Consider the following 12712-nt stretch of genomic DNA (forward strand, 5'->3'; position numbering starts at 1 on the left):
TTTGGGCTCTGCCTATTGTAAATATATTTTTCCATTATTTTCCATTAGTTTTCACTCGTTTGTTGCATTCCCTTGCCACATATCTTTGTGTCTGTTTGTTTCGAGCCTGTTTGTCTTGGATTTGGTTGTGCACGGGAAGAAAAGGGTAAGACAAATAAATAAAAGAAGAAAAGTAACATTTAAGAAGTGGAATCCAACTTCAAACCTCGACTATTGGTAGCATATTTCTTTCTGTGCATTGGTTCGGCGTTTGGTGTTGGCGTGGTCGTTACACAGGTTGTTGCTGTTGCCGCCGTGTGGTTGTTGATGTTGCATATTGGTTATTATCTTCGAAGCGCATCGCTGCGATGCGTTTACCGCCGATGTCGATGCCGTCCACCAGTCAGCCAGCCAGCCGCTTGTGCGTATTTGGCCGAGAGTGGACCAAGACGCGGCTTGAGTGACGGAATGATGTTAACACAAAACCAGTTTCATTGACAATACATGGATGATGCTGCCGATGCTGCAGCCCCTCTGATTCTGCTCCTCTCCCTGTATTCTGTTTTTTTTTTTTTTCGGTCTTCGGTGTTTTTCGCTGCCTTTTTTGATGGATGGTTGACAAAAGGCAGAGCGCAGATTGTCGGTTTATTTGTCTTGTTTGATTCGAGCACACAGACGCACAACACACATCATTGTCGCTGTCAAATCGCGTTAATATCACTGAGCTGTCAAATTACCGGGACCGCCGGGTCCAAATGTTTGACCAGCTTGGTAACTCAATTAAAGCGATATTCATGAGCCACACGGAGGGCGCCACTCGATCGCCAAATCGCCACCTGATTGGTCTATTTCGCTGTCGAAAGGGTTGGCTTAGAATCAAAACCAACTAGAAAAAAAAAAACGGCGTAGAGTCATCCGGTTTTGCTAATGACCCCCAACAAAACTTTGGGGCCATCTTGGTCAGATTCGATTGGCGAAGAGTGGAACTGTTCTAGAGTTAATTACTTCATTACGGCCAAGGGCTGTGGCAAATGCATTAGGGCCGGGTCGAAAGACGTTAATATCGGTAATCCTACACTATGCTCGAGAGTTCAGCTGGTTCGTGGTTGGCAATTAAAATCGAGTGGAAATAAATAAAGGCAAAACCAATTCAGAACACACACCAAGCTCACATTTCTTTGCAGCCGCGTAAAGGTGTCGAAAGTTCAAGTTGTTTTTGTTGCCGCTTTTTATAGGCCAGGCCAGAAAGCCAGTCCGAAAGCGAAGAAACCATGGCAGGAATTCCGAAGTGCAATAAATCTTTTAACGACAGTTGATCATCTCCTTTCTAGCACTTGACTTATTGGATTTCGAGAAGTTCGCGGGTCAGGGGCTTAGGGCTCTGGGCATGGCTAATATGTGGCAGTAAAATCTTCTTCGAAATCCCCGAAAATGCTTGCCCCAGTTTCCCCTGCCCCCGCCACTGCAGTGCTTCGCAACCCTCATTTGTTTGTTTGCTCATAAAATTATGTAAATTAGCCCGGGATCATTTGGTTGTCTGTGATTAATTGCAGGTCTCCCTATCCCCAACTCTTCCTCTAATTTCCAGCCCGGCTAAGGCGTCATTCTCTGACCAGATAACGATTCGTTTTATTTACGATATTTATTTATTTATTTTCCCTCCGCCTTGTTAGCATTTTGTTGGGAAGGGAAACCAGGGGAGCATGAGCGCAAGGTGTGAGCGGAGTGCGATAAGCTAATTCTAATTCTAATTCCTGGACGGGCCTAATGCGTTTATAATTAACGCACAGCCCCTCCATCCTTCTCGTGGCCCACCCACCTGACCATGCGCAACTGTGGGGCGTGCCAAGGCATCAAGCACACACGCCCGGCAACTTGCAACATGCAGCAGCAAGCGCAGCAGCAGCAGCAACATGCAGCAGCAACAATCTCCTAGCCAAAAACAGTAGCGCTCTGTACTCGCTGCTCGGTGTTTGATTACAAAAAGTTGGCGAAAAAGCGTGGAAGCCTCGAAGGAGTCACGCAGACTAAGAAAATACCCTTAAGTTTGTTGTTTATAAACTTTGATAAGCCAACTTATTTTCGATAAATACCTTACAAGTAAGGTCACAGTAACTAAAAACTAATTAAATAATTTTTAAAATATTCCACATATATGTACAAATGTGAGTATAGCCAAAGTGCCTGCATCGCCAGCAAAGGGGATTTCAAATTGGCAAACTATTTTGCTTCGCAAACTCTCGGCCAAACTTTGAGCTTCAGTTTGAGACCGAGTTCGGGTTCGAGTTGGAGTTTGAAAGATATGCTGTGCTGGTGTTCGTGGTTCTTATGGTCACGTCGTCTTGTCTTACTTGCGTGAACATGCCCCCGACACCGACACCAACCGCTGCCCCCAGACCCCAGACCCCTGACGCTGCCCCCCCAGCCGACGCCCCTACTGCCTTTTGGCCCCCAAAAGGAGCGCGTGTAAACGCAGTAGCCGATCGGCTTGTTGGGTGTTCGATTAACAATATTTGCGACGTGCACAGGTCGGCGGAGTATTTCCGAGATACGCGCGCGTATCTCTGCATCTCTGTGATTAACCGAAAACAGAAATACTTTCAGTGATGATGCCGCATTGGGATAGACTAAAATTTGGGGCCAGATCGTATCGACGGATGGGTGATTTACATATCTGAGTATGAAATTAATAACAATTTAGCAAAGAGATTAAAGCGAACTTTTGCCTAAAGCCTTAAGCTTAATGACCAATTAAATTAAATATATATATATATATATATATATATATAATTTTGTGGCTCTTTCTCTGATCGAAAGCACAAAAAAACTTGTTGCTGTCCCCATAAATATGAAAAGTCACGAGTTGCGCCGAGTCAAAGGAAAACAAAAGTAAAAAAAAAAAGAAAGATACAATATATGTATATAAAAATTTGACCCGCCGACCGAAACCAGTTGCCACCGCTTATGCCAATAAATGATGGGGGCTTGCGGGGGAATCACCGAGATTGCCGGGCTTATTAAGCAATGAAATATAATGCATGGCACACAGATTTATCATACACATCCAACTGCTGATCCCAGCTGCTGCAAAATGCAACTGCGACTGCCTTTTGTTTCTGCACGGCCCACGCAGTCGGAGATTGCAAATATTCGATTTGGCGCACCGAAATGGTAATGGGGAAACTGCCGACCGATGGAGTTGTAAGTCTCTCCAGTCTTTTCTTTTCTCGTATATTTTATTTTTGGTTACTTTTCAGCATATGCAACACGGTTGCAGCCATAGAAAGCTTCCCCGCAGCGGTTGACATTTGTGGCAGCAGTCAGACGGTCGCCGTAATTGAGCGAAGGTGAAACTGCGAATGGGATCCCGAACCCGATCCCAATCCCCAAAGGCTCCAATCACAGTTTTTCCTCCATTAACACCCAATCGGATCGCCGTGGCGCAACGTATTCGACTGTGTCACATCGGGGTTTAAGGTTTTCCAGGGCAGCTATGCAAACACTTCATGGAGATCAAAATACTTGAAATCGAAAGTTATGCTTTGGGTAATGGCTTAATATGTACATTATATAATGTTGCAAGCATAGGGATGTACTTCCAAACGAAGCTTATCTGAACTTTGAAATAATAAAATATATAATAACAATATAATAATAGTTTGAACAACTAATAAATTCAATCAAGGATGCGAGAGTTTAGTATAATGAATAGGTCATGGAGAAGTAGATTAGTGCTGGAATGTATAACAATAACTTATTGTTAACTAACTAGTTTATTTGATTTTAAATAGTTATACTAGTTTAAGTTTACTTACTCATTATAAGCAACCTTATGTTCTTCCGACTTTTCTCCAAGTGCCTGCTTTTCTATTTTCCCTGCCACAGAGCTACAAATGTACGATCTAAGCTGAAATTATGGACTTCGCCCAGACAGAGGCTGCAATTGCCGCAACGATTGTTAACAAATGCGTAATGCATGTCCTCAGCAGCATGATTTGCATATGCAAAAAGGAGCCCCTTGCCCTCCAGACCCAATCCCCAAGCACCAGGCCACTCAAGTGACTCACTCCGGTCTTTTGTTCGTGGCCTGTCTGTGTGTCACTGTGACAGATCTCCGGGACTTCCCCCCTTTTGGCTCGTCGCCCGCGAGCGGACTTACGCACTTCATAATTCAATCAAGCTCAAATGTTTCGCAATCCCACACAGAAGGAATTTATTGTACAACTCACAATTTTTCAATTGCATTTCGGGAGACAAGCGGAGAACCAGGCCCAATGGTACACTGGCAGAAAAAGGTGGTAACTTAGGAACATACATATACCATTTATAAAGGAATAATAAAATATGGAGAGAAGAGGAAGGAGCTTAATCAAATCGAAAGACTCTCAGATGGAATTTACAAATAAGTATGATATAGGAGTTACTTAGTTCTCATCCTTCGCTCGCTGATTTCTCCCAGTGCAGGCCCAGTTCAAAGCGATCCGGACTGACTGTCAGTGTGTCTGGGCCAGCTTGTCTGTCTCGGCCTTTTGTGCATTTCCTCACTGACGCAGCTGCATCGGATTGTGGATATGGATGTGGATTTGGACTGTGCCAGGGCTCGCAGCTTGCCAATGTTTCTATTTCATGCGCATTGACAGTTGTTCGAGTTGTTGTTGCTGTTGCTGTTGCTGTCGTTGTAGTTGTCGTTGCTGTTGCTGTTGCTGTTGCTATTGCCAGCATGAAATTGTTAACAACATTTGTTAGCTGCCCCGACCACACTGCGTGCAGTCGTCGAGTTTGAGCCCAGAGTTTTCGATTGAGTTTGGTTCCAAGTCGCCTGCCGCCTGACTTCACTTCATATTGACAATGAAAGCTTCGGCTACCTCAAATGCGGCATTTTGCCATGCTATTCGGTCTGATAGTTGATAGTTGACCACACTGACAGGTTAGCAACAAAACGCTAGTATTCGTACACATACTGGTTGGTACTCGACGTCGAGATTTCGATTTGAAAATTCCAGCGCCAAGGCAATAAACATTTTTCGCTCGCTTTTCCTCTGTTCGCCATTTGCGACATTTTCTGTAATTGATTTTTGCCTCAAATATTTTGTTCGATTTCGATTTGCACCGTGTGCTGTTTGCTGGCGTTTTAGCTCTTTTATGACTTTTTATGGTTTCGGTTATGGCATTGATTTATTTATGTGCATTTTAGAGCGATCGCAGTTCCGCAAACTGGAGCAAAATCAAAAATTTTCATTTCGTCTCTCGCGATTTCAGTTTTCTGTTTGACATTCCCTTGAGCCCAGCTCTCGACCACTTGTCCGCCATTTGACTTGTCATCGCGGTACCTGCTTCTGTGGGAATCGCTCCACGCCGAGGACAACAGCTCCATCCATCCAACCATCCATCCAACCAAGCAACCATCCATGCTCATAACCATCCATCCATCCATCCTGGCCTTTCGATTGCCTGGAAAATGCCTCGACTTGGCAAACATTTACCAAGCAATTTGTTACTCCGAATTGAGACTGCGTAGCGTTGGCCAAAACCAAAGTGCCTGTTAAGCGCCGGCAACGAGATACATACGTAACAATCCACGGATTTGCATTCGGATTTTTTTGTTGGCCTTTTTTTTTTGGGGGGGGGGGGGGTTTGTTTTCGCGGCAATCAATCAACACGGCGGCAGGAAAGTGGCTGCCGCAATCCGCAACCTGTTCGCGGCCCAGGCCAACATCATATATAAATAGGTAGTTTAAATATCCATAACATAACATCTACACATAAGTCTTAATAAATAAAATTCGAATTTGAAACCTAGCATAAAAACAATTTATAACAATAGCTCCTCTTGCTTTTCCACTTGGTTTAATACCTTTAACATTCAAAGGAAACTCAACGAAGAAATGTACAAGTAAAAAGTAATTTCAATCCAATGCCTTTGAGGCATGTAAACTGAGATGCGTCTTTTTTGGCTTTATACTATATTTCAAATAAATTTAATAGACCTCAAACAAAAGTTAATTATTATTTACGAACCAACGTTTGTCTGCGCCCTCCTACCTACCAAGCATACAATTCATAGTCAAATTAAAAGGCCAATTTTAAGAGCGTCTTAACCGTTTACAGTTGTGTAGTTAACTCCTTCAAGTCTTGTCTTAATTTCCACTGGCAATGGCTAGTTGATGCATTCCGTTATCTGACACTACTCCAGAGGGTGTAGAGCACAAATTGGAAAGGTGTTTTTGGGCGATTTTTAATAGTTTTCGGCTTTCAATTAACTTGGCAGTTTTTCCGTTCATTTTGGCCGCGAAATTGTGACTTTGAGAACTTGGAAATGTCTCAGCACCTTCGCTAGATCCTTTTATCGATGCTTTTAGCCAAAGATCTGGCCAACTAACCGCTGGAATAGATCGAAATCCCGTTTATTGATGGCTCCGAGTGCAGTCAGTGCCTTCATTTGGGCTGCCATTGCTCATCGAGCCTCTGGTCCCCCGGGCACTGACAATTTCCCCGGCTGGCCAAGTGGGTCGCCATGGAGCATGTGAGTATTCATTACCATGGAAATTACGAAAATGAAGAGGGAAATTCGCTGGCTAGACAGACAGATAGACGCGGGCCAAGTGAAATATTTTGGCATGGTTTTGCGCCAGTGCTTATGGCTCCACTTTGCGCATGCGTGCGCTGGCGGCTTGGGAAAGTGGGTTAACCCGTCATTCGGTTGACGGTCCCCTCACTCCCCACCATCACCACACTCCCCTTTTCCACGCATAAAAATTTGGCCAAAAGGCCTTGACTTGGTTGCAATTCCAAAACGCCTTGGGGCGGCGGCTGGCCAAATTAAACCGAAAATGTCAGGAGATTAGATAAACCAAACGCTTGAAGCTGTGGAGCTGTAAAGCTGTGGAGTGGGGTGGTTGGGTGGCATGGGAAATGGGAAATTGAAGTTGCGGGCAGCAGAGAGGCGCTACTACTCCTCTGCCAGGAAGATATCGCTGACAGCTGCTTGACAGGGCCGGTTCTCTTGGTGCGGTTTTATTGCATTTTCCAGCTAACTCACCCATTCACTCAGAGAAACCCCACCCCGCGACCGTTTCGGCACCTTCATGGCCGTAACTTTGGGTAGCTAGTGATTAGTGGCCAACACAAAAACGTCAATGCCGCGCCACACAAATTAGGTTAAGCCAATATTTTGCCAGACACATAAGTGGCCGCTGCCCTCTGCCCCCGGCCCCGCCCCCTTCCGACGCCCTTCCATGGACACGCCCACGCCAAACGCCTGGGAACGGGAGTAAGACTTCGGAGCGTCCGCCAAGTTCCTGTCCATCAAGGCGAGTATCATGTGTAAGGCTCAGCCAGTTTCTCAAGCTCAAAGTAAAGAAGCCAAAGTCAGCTTCGGATAGGCACTAAATCAAAAGGATAGCTAAATACCCTTTAATGCTATTATTTTATTATTATTAATATCTGCTCATCTTAGCCAGCATTTTTACTAATAGTTTGACCCATTTATGAAACCTTGCACTCAGGCTTTCAACAAGTGCATTCTTAGTCCCCATATACCCTGCTTGTATGATTTTTTTGAACGAGGTATCGTTCAACTGGCAGAGAGTTCAAAATCATAAATTTCAAACGATATTAGGCCGCAGCCGCAGTGGCGCGTTGATGATGCAGCTCCGCTCCACTCTGCCCCACTGCCATTCTGCCACTCTGCCACCTGGTGGTGCCCCAAAGAGCAGACTGGTGCAGTTGCAGTTGCTGAGAATTTTTGGCCCATGCTGGTGCGTAGATTCCCCCCCTCACCCTTCCCATTGCACGGCTAGAGCGTGCAGCACATTTTCTTTTGTTGTACGAATGCCGGAGTGGATTTATTGATTTTGGTCAAAAGCCATGCTTAAGCGTAAATTATGTGCTGGCTTAAACGCTGCGCTCGAACTTTTCGCGTCTCTCTCGCTTGGCGGCAAGTGCGATGAAAGCCACTGATTTGTGTGCCAGTCTAGGGTACGGCCATAAATCCGTTCAATTTCATAACCAAACAGCAATTTATCAACCGCACCCCCCTTTGCGCAAAAACACCGCCCATATGCCAACGGACTAATTAAAAGCAGCGACAAATATGCGGCGCAAAGTGCGAAAATCGAAATGAAAATGAAAATGAAACGACGATGAAAAGCTAAGGGGCACAACAAAAAAAAGGCTGGGAAACTGTGTCAGAAAAGCCGGCCAAACGACAAGTAGCTGATATCGCATAAAGCAACGATTTAATTAGGCGCTGATAATTATTGTACAACTAGTTCTGGCCAACTTCGCCATCGTTCCGAGTTCAAAATCGAGTTTGGTCTCAGACTTTCAGGTTGAGGTAGGCGCAACCGACGATAGCCGCGGCCGCCTATCGCACATGTTAGATTTGGCTAATTTACGAAATTGGTAGTGCCCGATATCGCCGAGACCCGGCTAATTCAATCATTCGCTGCCGGCGTCTGGCATTAGCGGATGATTTATGGTAACATTTCGGACTCAAGCGAGCTCGATTCTGAGCTTAGTGCCTAGATTCTGGAATCAACATGCCAAGCTAACCACATAAATAGTATACAACCCATGCTATAAATAACACTGCATTTTAAAGATATTCAAAGTATAGAAGATAATGTTAATTATTTAAACCAACCTAAGTACAGATAAGTACTTAGGATAATTGTTATGTAAAAAAAAGTCATACCACCATTTATACAGAAATACACACCACTTATCGATTGAGTTACTATGTTATAAAACGAACTTTGTTTTAATACCGTGCCTATAACTCAAGCTTAATTTATATATTCCAGCTCGCATCGCCTGTCTCTACGGTTATTTTTTTTTTTTTTGAGCCGCCAGCGGCTTTCGTTGAAAAAACTTGGAACAAATTCGAATTGCTACCGCCAATCCATCGATTCTCGATCGAAGCTTAACCCAATTGATCTTACAACGCGAATGGCATGTTAAACACCCTACACTCGTGTAATTTGTGTCCGAAATGAAATAAATTTATGAACATCGATGGCAAAGTTGATTAGACGAAAGTCGCCGCCAACTCGGACATGGTCGTGGTCCATGGAGTCGCGGACATGGACCGGGATTTGGACTTGGATTTGGGCATGGCACGGTATGCTATGGTTGGGGGCCACCGAATAACCAGTTTGCCTCTGCTTAGCGGACACTTGTAATATTTCTGTTGAACTTCTCCTAATTGCAATTTGATGTTTCAGTTTTCGCTCTTTTGGTAATTAAGTTGTATTTGGATAAGGATTTTCTTTTTCCCTTTTTTATTTGAATCCATTTTTCGGGGCGCACTTAGCGGCAGCGTGTGAAAAGTTGTGACTATATCTCCGGATTTTTCACCGCTCAGCGGCAAAGGAAGGTGCAAAGAGGCGGTATGCCATCTTTTGAAAAGATGCCGTCCATGTGCGTGTTCGTTAGAGGCGGCGTTTAACTCCCCCCCGCCCACCAGCCCACCGCAGTGCTAATTGATTGGTGTTAAAGTCGTACAAAAATTGGAACAGGCTCGAGACCTCAGCTTCAGCTTTTGAGCCACAGTTTTGGGCTGCGGCATCGCCTTGATTGCGATCGAGAATCGTTTAAATTAGTTTGTTGTATTTGCGCATTCATTAGCATGCGGAACCGCTTTGTTGTTTGATCTCCGGCCGATCTGGAGCCATTCGGAACCGCCCCCTCAACCCCCTGGCGCCCACAGAGATGGCCAACCGCATACCGCAAAAAGTATCTTGGCAAAGTGAAAATATTTAAGTTGGCAATCTTGCAGGCAGCAATCCATCCATCCCCGTCCGTTGGAATGGGCTGCTTTTCTTTCGTGCCCCCAAAAGTCACGATATCCCGGCGAGCGTAGCAATAACACAAACAAAAAGCGAAAAACCAAAAACCAAAAGCAGCCCACAAAATAAAAGCAGCCAAAAAAAGTGATTGATGGAAATTGCTCAAACTGTCATGTTTATGAACGTCCGCAGGATATGAACGCCGCTCCAGCGGACCCAGATCGTAGCGGACCAGAACGCTGTGGGTAGAGTGCCAGGCACGCAATGCGACAGGCCATCTTGGCCAAAAGGAAGATCGCCTCGTGGTTTGGGGGGGGCTGCGGTGGGATAGGGGCAGAGAAAGCTGCTGCGGTGGGCAAATGAAATACGGAAACACCCTAACAGGTGGGAGATTGGAGCGGAAGGTGAAATATCTGCAAGATTATGGCCAAGTTTGATTCTGTAGTTTGACAACAAAAAAACATTCACAATTTAAACAAAATAGTGCTTTCAAGAGTAAGTCTTGTACTTTAAAGCAGTTATCAAGCGATAAGAGTTTAAACTTACGAACTAACTATATGCTGCATTGGAAACTATAAGATTTACATTCAATAACAATAAGCAAAGATACTATATTGTTGTCATTTTCATTTTTTCATACATAAAATATAAATTAATTGTTAAAAAGCTTTTCTAAGACGATTGTAATGTTTATATTTCATATAAAATTTTGGTTATTTAATTAAGTTAAATATTTGCATGCCTGTTATTTCCTTACAATCATTTCTAGCATGCTCTGAAAAGCAGGGTATTTCTGTCCGGAGAATGTTGCAAAATCTCATTCACCGCTTTATATGGCTGGCAGCTTTTAGAGGTTTTCACTAATTTTCACTCACTTTGCTTACAAGTTGTCAAGCGGAGTTGGCCTTGTTGTTGTTGTTGTTGCTCCTGTTGGTTGATTGTTGCCGGTTGATGTTTGCTGTTGCTCTGAGCCACACACATCGACGACACAGTGAGAGTGGAAAAGAGGGGGGCATATTATGGTGCGAAAGAGATGAACAGGGATCAGAAGCTTGGTGCTTCAAGCTTGCAGCTCAGAGATTGCGTGTCCATGTCAAGGTGTTGCAACAGTTATCGAAATTGGCAATTTTGATATGCTGCTGGCGGCTTGCCTGCCATTTCTTTTATTTCGGCTAATACCCGAAAAGTCATTGAACAATGCAGATGCCGACACATGCCAATGAAAGCCGGCGCAGAGAGCTCGTCGAGCCGCTCTGGATTGGGGGAAAACGCTGGAATGCCGCCTAGCAAGTGCAATGATCTATGAGCTTGACCGCCACCGCCAGTGGCAAGTTGGCTACTCTGCAATCTGGCTACCCAACTAGTGGCTCCGACTTTGGCCAATCACGGCAGCCAATCGCCGTTTCGAGTGTGCAAAATCGCGGCCATGCAAAACACGCTGGCGGAAGGCTTAATTATGCACTTGCAACTTGCAACGCTCGTCTGCCCTCTCCCCTTGCTGCACCTGAGAACTTTTTGCCAGGCAACGACGACCAACCAAGCGAGCCGACTTTAATCCATCGCGCGGCCATTTTATGAATTTTTTCTACTTTTTCCCAAGTTGCCATGTTGCCTCCCATAATTTTATGCTTCATCAATGACAGTGCGGCAAAAAACATTGCACACATCTGCCGGCTAGACACAGCAGCAACATGCAGCGGCATCAGCAACGCCTCTGCAAGTGCAACTGCAACCGCAGCGACCAACAGAAGCCAACATTTTCCCCTCTCGTTCTGGCCAAAAGCCGTCTGTCGTCTGTCTCTGTCACATCATGAAACGCTCGATTTCAATCCTTTCTGACGCATGCTTTCAACAGACATACTTTATCCTGGCAATCTGCCGCCAATGTTGCTGATGCCTCTGCTGCTGCTGCTGCAGCAGCAACTGAAATTGTTTTCGTGGTAATTTGCACCCGGGGCCCTGGAAATTCCCAGCCGATCGTCTCTAGTCGATCATTGGTCTTGGCCATCCCCACCCTGTTTTCAGCAGGCCCTTTTCTGATGGCTCATCATCGTCAGCCATCGAGGGCCGTCATCTTTGGGACTTTGACAGCTGTTGTTATGGCCGTCATCCGGATGTGAGGCTCTCGGCTATCGGTTCCCTTGTTCCCCAAAAGCGGCAGCATCATCAGGAGCAGCAACAGCGACATGTACTTGGCTTGTACTCGCCATGCCTGATTATTGTTATTAACCAGTATAGATACTCCAGATATCCGAGCACGGGACTAAGCTCCGGATGGCTTGTTTCGCTCGCAGCGCTTTGCTAATCTCCCATCAGAATCGATTCCCTTCGCCCGGGTAGGTGGAACCACCGGAGCACCTCTGCATCACTTTGCCAACCCATCGATCGATCTTTACTTGAGATGGCTTCAATAACTTTCGGCACCCCGAAAGCATATCGAAATTAAGGCAAATTGGTCCATCCACTATGCAAATGGTTATAGCCCAGTAATCTGCGCAGCGAGTGCAGTAATATGATAATTTTTATATTACTCCACCAACTTTTGCTATTTTAAGCAGCCAAGTTTATATAGTTGAGAATGAGCATATCAATAAAAATGCAATCGCTTATACAAACATCATTTCTAGAATAAATCAAATAACTTTAACTTTAATAAAGCTAACTATACAAACATTTAATAGTTATGATCAGCTTAGCCAAAAAAGAAGTTCTGATAATTTAAAGTCGATTTAAATTACATTGAGTGCATAATCCTCGCTGCGATTAAGTTTTCTCTTCTGTCTGTTAATATTTTAAGACCTCAATTGGGCAGGAAATGAAAAATCACGAGATAAGGTCAAATTTATTTGCAAATTAATAACTGAATTGGCAAGCTCTGTAACGTTCTTATTGCAGCTTGGGGCTGGCAAAAAATTGAGGAATTCGAATGGAGCATTTTGTTTTTT

General features: G+C 44.7%; 1 long non-coding RNA gene across 1 annotated transcript; it reads right to left on the reverse strand.

Annotated features, from left to right (window-relative positions):
• Positions 1-4165: 4165 nt before the first annotated feature.
• lncRNA:CR44420 (long non-coding RNA:CR44420) lies at positions 4166-4802 on the reverse strand. Its single transcript, NR_124615.1, has one exon. It is a non-coding gene; the product is annotated as a long non-coding RNA:CR44420 (long non-coding RNA).
• Between the last annotated feature and the right edge of the window lie 7910 nt (positions 4803-12712).

Source organism: Drosophila melanogaster, chromosome 2R, assembly GCF_000001215.4.
Source record: "Drosophila melanogaster chromosome 2R".
Classification (NCBI taxonomy): Eukaryota; Metazoa; Arthropoda; class Insecta; order Diptera; family Drosophilidae; genus Drosophila; species Drosophila melanogaster.